This window comes from Pinus tabuliformis, chromosome 4_1 (assembly GCF_031772625.1).
Source record: "Pinus tabuliformis cultivar Carrire ecotype Pingquan chromosome 4_1, CPIR1, whole genome shotgun sequence".
NCBI lineage: Eukaryota > Viridiplantae > Streptophyta > Pinopsida > Pinales > Pinaceae > Pinus > Pinus tabuliformis.
Window position 1 is genome coordinate 657,916,239 of NC_142303.1, and position 10,536 is coordinate 657,926,774.

A 10,536-nucleotide genomic window follows, 5' to 3' on the forward strand; every position below is an offset into this window, starting at 1 on the left:
CTATGTATCATATGAGTAGCATGGTAGTGGGCACTCTTCTGACATAGCAGACACGTTAAGAAGATTGAAAGCATAAATAAGAAGTTGCAAAGAAAACAACGACATAATCATTCAGGCACAGGAGAAACAAGAGGAGGTTAACACAATCATCCCTTAGAGCTTGTCATACTTGTAGAGACATGGACCACTTAGGATCATTCTTGGATAGGGGGACATTACTAATGCAGCCTATGGTAGCAAGCCTCATGGTGGGCACATCTCGGACATAGATGACATGGTGAGAGATGGTAGGTTCTTGGATAGTGGACACAGGCTTTACTCTAGTTCGGGTTCAGACAAGTATCACGGTCATCATCGCTATCATCCTTACAGGAGGAGTGACAGAGGATATTTACATGATGATTTCAAGAAAGAAAAACCACCTACCTTTAATGGGGATTTGAAGAAGTCAGAGGATGCAAAGCCATGGATACTTAGGATGAGGAAGTTCTTTGAGTTTCATGATTACAAGGAGAAAGTGAAGGCCATAATAGTTATCTTTAGCCTCAAAGGGAAACTAGACATGTGGTGGAAAGATGTGAAGAAGCATAGAGACATTAGGACAAAAGAGTTGAGTTGGCATGAGTTCAAGAGACTTTTCGGGAAGAAGTACCTATCACGAGAGGTACTATGACAAATAATCCAAGGAATTAGGTGATCTAAAGATGGAATCGATGACGGATGAGGAGTATATGACTAAGTTCCTAGAGTTATTGAGGTATCTATCATATCTTAAGTATCAAAAAGCCAAAGTTCAGAGATTTGTTAGTGGATTTCCAGTAGTGTTTAAAGATCCGATTGAGTATGATGAGACTCAGTCACTTGAAGAAGTTATTGAGAAACTGAAGCACTGTTATGAGCAATGAAAGCGCAAGAGAGAGTCTCATCAAGGTTGGAAAGGGAAAGAGAAAGCTAAAGGTAAATGGAAGTGAAAGAAAATAAGACCTCAGGATGGAGGAGAGAAAGAAAATTTTGCACATTAGAAGAACTTTAATGGACCTCAGCCTAGAGAACATCAAAATAAATGTGATGGTAAGAGAAGGTTGCGGTGTTGGACATGTGGTAAGGATCATCTCAAGAGAGATTGTCCACAGAATCAGGGTGGTAGGCCTCGTATTTATAGTGCACAGGATGTGCAGATAGTTATGGATGTTGGGTAGAGCATTTCACGAATTTATGCAGCGCTGTATAACAAGCAGGTGAATCACCATTCATCTATTATCAAGATAGATGGTAAGCTTTGTGATCAAGTTGTTTCTATTTTGATTGACCTTGGATCTACTTATAGTTATGTAAGTCCTGAACTGGTGGATAATTGAGGTTTGAATAAAGAAGTGCATGCAAAACCTTGGTTAGTGCAGTTGGTTGCAAGTATAAAGAAGAGAACTCATCATTTGGTAAGAGCTTGTACATTCGAGTTGAATGGTATGCCTACCTCAACACCTTTGAATGTACTATTGTTGGGATCATATAGTATGAATTTGGGTATGGACTGGTTGTATCTTCATACGACTAAGGTGGAATGCTATGACAAAGCTATTGAATTCTTGAAGGACAATGGAGAACAAAGAATCTTGTAGGGTAGGAAGAAATCTACATTAGTTAGAATGGTGACAATTGTGTAGGAAAAGCGCAGTCGCAAAAAAGGGTGTGTGTTATTTGCAGTGCATATTTTTAGTGATAAAGGTAAGGATGTTGAGAATGTAGAAGTTATGAAGAGGTATCCAATCTCGCATCAGTTTCAGGATGTGTTTCTAGCAGATATTTCAGGGATGTCACCTCATAAAGGAGTGGAATTCTATATTGAGTTGGTACCACGGGAAGCACCAACATCAAAGGGAGCATACAGGATGATCACACCAGAGTTATTATAGTTGAAATTGTAGTTGAAGGAAATTCTTGACAAAGGATACATCAGGCCAAGTGTATCACCTTATGGTGCGTCAGTGTTGTTTGTGAATAAGAAGGATGATACTCTCATGCTATGCATTGATTACATGAAGTTGAACAAGGTGACCATCAATAACATGTATCAGTTGTTGAGGATTGATGATTTGTTTGACAAGTTGAAAGGAGCAGTAGTGTTCTTGAAGATTGACTTGATATCCATATATCATCACTTACGCATTAAAGAAGAAGACATCTACAAGGCTTATTTATGGACCAGGTATAGGAATTGTGAGCTTGTTGTAGTTCCTTTTGGTTTGAGTAATGCTCCAACTACTTTCATGTGCTTGATGAATAGTGTGTTTCATCCTTATCTGGAAAAGTTTGTCATTGTGTTCATTGATGATATATTGATATGCTCTAAGAATGAGGAAGAGCATGCCAAACACTTAGAAACAGTGTTGGGATTGCTAAGAGAGAATCAGTTATATGCCAAGATTAGCAAATGCAGTTTCTTTCAGACAAAAGTTGATTACTTGGTGCTTGTTGTTTCCAACGAAGGCATATCAGTGGATTTGGAAATATAAGAGCGATGATGGAGTGGTCGCCAATTTGTTATGTATAATCTACGACTGCAGGCATAAGTATTTTCCCTATGCCTGGTGGATTGACCTAGAACAACATAAAGACAAAGGGACTAATGTTTTCCTTAAATTAAATAGATAACGAGATGAATCCTACCTAGAATTTGTCATATGATTCTATCATTCCTTGTCCTGAATGCCCCAATCCTAACTTCAATTGTTATTATTAGAACCTACATAGTCAGATAACACAAGCCAACGATCCACGAAATATATGTAGCATTATATAATCAATTTATTCAATAGATCAACATGGTACTGAAATACATGAGACCATAACATCATATATAGGAAAACAAAGAACTCTTTGCATTAATAGAAATGGAGTGAATTACAAAAAAAAGGTGTTGATCCCGTAAAATAGCTCCTTTAAATTGACTTGACATTTCCTTGTCACAAAGTGCACCTCTAATAACCCTAATGCATGTAAAGATATCTCTCACATCAGCAACATAAGGGTAGAATCACTCCCCAAAATCCAACAACAACCAACCAAGTCCTTATGGAATGAGGTAAATATATAGCAAGGAGAGGTAGTTCATGAATTCCTATCAATTTACCAATCTAGGCTTGAGATAAAAAGGTGATGGGATGACAGCTCAAGGGATAAGTTGGTGATTTCTCCAAGGTGGAATTAGATAGGATTCGAATGTTTATCCAAGGTAAATGGTTGAAATAACCTTTGGAAGCTTCTGGAAGATGAAGCTTCGGAATTTTTTTTATTTTTTCCCAAATTTCTAGAATCAGTGCACCCCCACAGTTATGCAGGGTGCACTACATAACACCTTCAGAGAACGAGAGACTGCACTGCAACAAAATTTCTAAGTTATGCAGGGTTCCCTGCTCCTTAAAATCACTGAAATGAAGGAGTTAAGGGCAAAAACTAAGGGATTAGGGAGATTCATGCTTAGGGCTTTGTGAAAGGATGATGAAAACATGTTGAAGGATGTGAATTGATCCTGTTTGAAGGCATATTTACCATATGCGACAAAATGGCCTATAATCCTAGGTATGGGCATTATGAGTTTGTTGTAGTTCCATTTGGTTTGACTAATACTCCAGCTACTTTCATGTGCTTGGTGAATAGTGTGTTTCATCCTTAGCTGGCCAAGTTTGTCATTTGTGTTCCTTGATGATATATTGATATATTATAAGAATGACGAAGAGCATGTCGAACACTTAGCAACGGTGTTGAAATTTCTAAGAGAACATCAATTGTATGCCAAGCTTAGTAAATGCAGTTTATTTCAGACAAAAGTACATTGCTTGGGACATGTTGTTTCCAAGGAAGGCAAAGCAATGGATTCGAAAAAGATAAGAGTAATCATGGAGTGGGCAATTCCTATAAACGCGGACGAGGTAAGATCATTTATGGAACTAGTAGGTTATTATAGGATGTTCATCTAGAACTTCTCTTGTATTACATATCCTATTACGTCACTCTTGAGGCATGATGAGAAATATGAATGGACCGAGGAATGTGCAGCCAGTTTTGAGCAATTAAAGTAGTTGTTGACAAACATTCCAATTCTAAATATTGAAAATCCAGATAAGGATTTTGCAGTGTGTACGGATGCCTGCCAGAGAGGACTTGGTGGAGTCTTAATGTAGGAAGGAAAGGTAGTGTGATATGAGCCACGAAAGTTGAATGAGAACGAGCTTAATTATTTGACACATGATCTTGAGTTGGCAGTGATCATTTATGCATTGAATATGTTGAGGCACTATCTTCCTGGCAAGAGGTATGTATTAATGAGCGATCGCAGTGGATTGTAGTATCCATTTGACCAACCGAATCTGAATTTCAAGCAAGCTAGATGGTTGGCCATGATTAATGAGTGTGAATTTAAGATCTAATACATTAAGGGATAGGAAAACAGGACTGCAGATGCTCTTAGTAGGAGAGTGTAGGTGAATCATATAGCAACTATCAGTTATTATGGGACAGATTTACAGGATTAGATCTCACAGGCAGGACAATAGGATGACAGGTACATGGATCTTAGGCACAAGTTACAACAGGGTATAGGTAATCACGATGTTGACTATCTTTCACAACTGGTGGTTTGGTCAGATTTAGGGACATGATCTATGTTCTAAATGACAGTGAGCTCAAGAATACTATCTTGCGAGAGTTCCATGCAAAACCCTACGCAAGGCACTCAGGATACCAGAAGACATTAACATCGGTGAAAAAGTTCTATTACTGGTTGAATCTAAAGAAGGAAGTGGAAGAGTTTGTGGCTATATGCTTGGATTGTCAACACGTAAAAGCAGAATATAAGCACCCAGGTGGATTACTACAGCCGATTCCGATTCCAGAGTGGAAATGGGAGGTGATTTCCATGGATTTCATCACATGTTTTCCAAGGAAATCTAAACAACATTATTCCATCATGGTCATGGTGGATAGGTTCAAAATTATAATTAACTTGTCAAAATTTACATTTAGATGAAGCTTATGAAAAACTAACCTATTTATCATAGAGGAGATCTCTTCATGTTGAAAATGAAATTATAAAAACTTTATATGAATTTGTTATTTTTAGAGAGACAATTAACTTGGAGGGAAAATAACAATAACAATAATATTTCATAGTTGTAGTTTTGACTATATTTTTTTATATTTTAATTTAATGTAATATATAAATTTATATCATAAAACATTTATGTGAAATTATAAAAACTTTATATTAATTTGTAAAGACAATTAACTTGGAAGGAAAATAATAATAACAATAATCTTTTATAGTTGGAGTTTTGAATATATATATATATATATATATATATATATATATATATATATATATATATATATATAATGTAATATTGAAATTTATATCATAAAATATTTATTTATTTATAATCTTTATTTATTTATAATATCTTGGAAAAGTAAAAAATATAATTCTTAAAATTTGTATTTGATATAGATTTTAGTTTTTATCTTTAATTATTAATAAGAATATTTTATAGATAATTATTAGCAATTAAAATAAAATTTTCATTTTTTTTTTATTTTGAAACAAAAATATCTCTCCATATAAATCTTATTAATTATTACTCAGTAAAATCCATCTTAATATTTAAAAAACAATTAAAAGTAAAACATGCTATTAATAATATTGTTTACACTTAATATTTATATAATTAAAATAAGTTATCAATTTAATATATTTATAAATATGATTACATTGATGTGATAATACATTTTTTATATAATAATATTTACTCTACCATTTTCCCTCCTTAGTAAAAATAAAGAGTGCACTCAAAATTGCCTATTCTAAATGGAATCATAGTACACATTGTACTACGTTGATTCACTAAATATAGTCCATAGTGTACTATATTGATTTACTAATGAATTTTTGTATATAATAGAATTTACTGTCAACACTGTAATAAAATTTGTTATTTCTTTATTTAATTTTTAATATTACCCATCTATACATATTAAAAATAGAAAAATAGAAAAATATTTAAAGATTAGAAATCAAAATATATGATTAATCAAATTAATTATAATTTAGTAATGAAAAGAAAATTATATAGATGATAAAATTTAGTTGATCGTAATTTTGTTTATTATTATTTTTCAACCTTTAGTTTTTTTCATTCTATCAGAAATCTAGTTGGCAACATAGTACATAGTGTACTATGTTGATTCACTAAACATAGTACATAGTGTACTACATTGATTCACTAATGTATTTTTGTATATAATAAAATTTACTCCCCATTTCTTAAAGCTGTAATAAAATTTGCACTTTCTTTTTTCAATTTTTAATATTAGTCATGTATACATATTACAGGTAGAAAAGATAAAAATATTTAAAGATTAGAAAAGAAAATATATGATTAATCAAATTAATTATAATTTATTAATGAAAAGAAAATTATATAGATGATAAATTTGATTTAATCATAATTTTGTTTAATTATTATTTTTCAACGTTTATTTTTTTTCATTTGGTCACAAATCTAGTTGGCATTTATGGGAAGAATAAAATTTAAACTTTGTAATCTACTCAATTCAAATACCCAAAAAAATTAAAAGTACATGAGTTCTTTGGGCAGGCCTCAATTTCGTCTTGACAATTATTTTGTGTTGAATTTAGTGTTTTTTTTCCCAAAATTTTGAGAGTGAGAGTGTTTGAACTGTTTTTTTTTTTAATCTTAGCAATAGAGTCAAGACCATAAGAAAAAACTGCTGAAAATATATGATTAATCAAATTAATTATAATTTATTAGTGAAAATAAAATTATATAGATGATAAAATTGATTTAATCATAATTTTGTTTAGTTATTATTTTTCAACATTTAGTTTTTTTCATTGTTAGAAATCTAGTTGGCAACATAGTACATAGTGTACTATCTTGATTCACTAAACATGGTAGATAGTATTAATTCACTAATTTATTTTTGTACATAATAAAATTTACTCCCCATTTCTTAACAGAGTAATAAATTTTGCTCTTTCTTTTTTCAATTTTTAATATCACCCATGTATACATATTAAAAATAGAAAAGATAAAAATAATTAAAGATTAGAAAGGAAAATATATGATTAATCAGCTTAATTATAATTTATTAATGGAAAGAAAATTATATAGATGATAAAATTTATTTAATCATAATTTTGTTTAATTATTACTATTTAACATTTAGTTTTTGTTTTTTCATTGTGTCAGGAATCTAGTTGGCATTTCTGGGAAGCATAAGTTTGAACTTTGTAATCTACCCAATTCAAATACCCAAAAAATTTAAAAGTACATGAATTGTTTAGTCATAGCACAATTTAGTCTTGGCAATTATTTTGTAACTGAATTTAGTGTTTTTGTTTTTCATCTTTGGGTTAGCCTACCCAATGACCAAAATTTTTAGCCTTAAGGGTTAGCTCAAGCCAGACATTTTAATTATTAATTAATACTCTACCATTTCTACAGCTTAGTAAGAATAAAGGGTGCACTCAAATCTACCTATTCTAAAAGGAAACATAGTACATAGTGTACTATGTTGATTCACTAAACATAGTACATAGTGTACTACACTGATTCACTAATGTATTTTTGTATATAATAAAACTTTACTCCCCATTTCTTAACACTGGTAATAAAATTTGCTCTTTCTTTTTTCAATTTTTAATATTACCCATATATACATATTAAAAACAGAAAAAAATAAAAATATTTAAAGATTTGAAAGGAAAATATATGATTAATCAAATTAATTATAATTTATTAATGAAAAGAAAATTATATAGATGATAAAATTTATGTAATCATAATTTTGTTTAATTATTATTTTTCAACATTTAGTTAGTAATTTTTTTTTCATTGGGTGAGAAATCTAGTTGGCAACATAGTACATAGTGTACAATGTTGATTCACTAAACACTATATTGATTCACTAAACATAATACATAGTGTATTATATTAATTGTTTAATGTATTTTTGTATATAATAAAATTTACTCCCGATTTCTTAATGCTGTAATTAAATTTGCTCTTTCTTTTTTCAATTTTTAATATGTTCCCAAAATTTAATCCACTTCGAATTGAATGGGATCGACTTAATAAATAGCGTCCACTTCGAATTCCAATCGATGAATGGGATCGACTTAATAAATGTTTGGGCGATCTGCCTTTTTACATAGTACGTAGTACATAGTGTACTATTAATTCATTAGTGTACTATATTTTGGGCGATCTGCCTTTTTACGGTTACCGGCTTTTCCCTCTCTTCCCGTGAAATCGAACCCTTGGAGCTATAAATCCGCTTCAACCCCTCCACATTCTATGCGCTCACATCTCTGGCTTGTTGCCGCTGCTTCTTAGGCTTTCTATTTGCCATCCATTTCTGAGATGGAGAATCGCGGGAGCTTTGCGGGAGGCGGGTGGCGGCTCTATTTCCTCCTCTTTAGAAATGGTTGCAGTTGTTTCTCGTTAGACTTTGACGATGTTTGTGGGTGGCGTCAGTGGCATGTTTATATTGCACTGCTTATTGCTGCTGTATCTGCTGTTTTGGCCTCCTGGTTGATCCCGGGAGGATGTGCGTGGGCGGGGAGACGCAGGAGGTCGGGCGGCGTACCCATTCCTGGTCCCAAAGGATGGCCCATCATCGGAAGTCTGCTAGACATGAGCATCGGTCTTGCTCACCGCAAGCTCGAATATCTGGCTCATCTTCATGGCGCCAAGAAGCTTATGGCCTTTAGCTTAGGGTCCACGCCCGCCGTTATTACATCGGATCCTGAAGTGGCCCGGGAGCTGCTCAACTCTCCTCATTTCGCCAACAGACCCCTCAAGCAATCTGCGCAGCAGTTGTTGTTTGGGCGGGCCATTGGCTTTGCACCCAATGGGGACTACTGGAGGCTGCTCAGGAGAATTTCTTCCGCGCATCTTTTCGCTCCGCGCAGAATCACTGCTCACGAGCCTGGTCGCCAGGCCGATGCTCTCGGAATGCTTCTTGATATTCAGAAGGAATGTCAGTCCAGCGGTGTTGTTAGGGTTCGACGACACCTGCAAGGAGCTTTGCTGAACAATATCATGGGCAGCGTCTTTGGAAGGAGGTTCGATATGTCATGTACTTCTACTTGTGAAGAAGTCAAGAAGCTGCGGGAGATGGTGGATGAGGGGTTCCAGCTCTTGGGAGCTTTCAATTGGGCGGATCATCTACCATGGCTGCGACCGCTGGACCCTCTTCGAATCCATGCTCGTTGCGCCCGCCTGGTGCCGCGTGTGAGAGATTTTGTTACAAGTATCATCGAAGAGCACCGACGTACAGAGCGGAGTAGGGAAACCGGTGATCAATCTGATTTTGTTGACGTTCTGCTGTCGTTGCAGGGAGAAGATAAGGTGGATGAGGAGGATATGATCGCTGTTCTCTGGGTCCGTATTTTCACACTTTGATATCTGTTTTTTACTTTACTTAACATGCAATCTGATCTCTGTATTGTATTTTACCTAACATGGAATCTCCGAAATTTATATTTATATGAATAATGAGGTGAGTTTGCCTTTGGGGAGGGGCATTAACTAAGTTTGGTTCTAATTTTATTTATGTTATGTATGCATGCAGGAGATGATTTTTCGTGGCACAGACACGACCGCTCTGCTGACGGAGTGGGCCATGGCAGAACTGGTGCTGAATCCAGATGCCCAGAAGAAAGCTCAGGCAGAGTTGGACGCTGTAGTGGGGCGGGACCGCAGCGTGAATGATTCGGATATCCCTAAGCTGCCGTACCTCCAAGCTGTGGTAAAGGAAGCGCTGCGAATGCATCCGCCTGGACCGCTGCTATCATGGGCGCGGCTATCAACTGCAGATGTCAACATCAATATAGCCGACGGAATGTGTGTTCCGGCGGGCACGACTGCCATGGTGAATATGTGGTCGATTACTCACGACCCCAATATTTGGGAATCACCTCATGAGTTCCGTCCGGAGAGGTTTGTGGTGGCGGAAGGCGGCGAAGACGTGGATGTGAGGGGTAACGATCTGAGGCTTGCTCCTTTTGGTGCTGGTCGTCGTGTGTGCCCCGGGAAGGCTCTGGGCCTTGCCACTGTTAACCTCTGGGTGGCCAAGTTGCTCCATCATTTTGAATGGCTTCCTCATGCTGAACATCCGGTTGATCTGTCCGAGGTCCTGAAGCTGTCATGCGAAATGGCTCATCCTCTTCATTCTGTTCCCGTCATGCGGGTGCCGTTCGCTTTCATTAAATCCTCTGTCCCTGTCTCTGTCTAGTCAATTACACAGGCTCGTAAAAGAAGCTATGTTAAATAATTTCATACCTTTGTCCGATCCATGCAGACTTCTGTTAGCTTATTATTTTCTTTTCGTTTCGATGGGTGAAGAGGTCCATCCAGATTGCAAAATCTAAGACAAGAGATCTATAAAATCTAAAACTACAATATAAGCATTGTAGCTACCCGGTTTCAGAGGAAAATTATGCTTTAAAACCATGGA

General features: G+C 35.4%; 1 pseudogene; it reads left to right on the forward strand.

The window, feature by feature from the left end:
* Nucleotides 1–8,397: 8,397 nt before the first annotated feature.
* Nucleotides 8,398–10,314, forward strand: LOC149177803 (cytochrome P450 78A4 pseudogene; annotated as a pseudogene).
* The last annotated feature ends 222 nt before the right edge of the window (nt 10,315–10,536 follow it).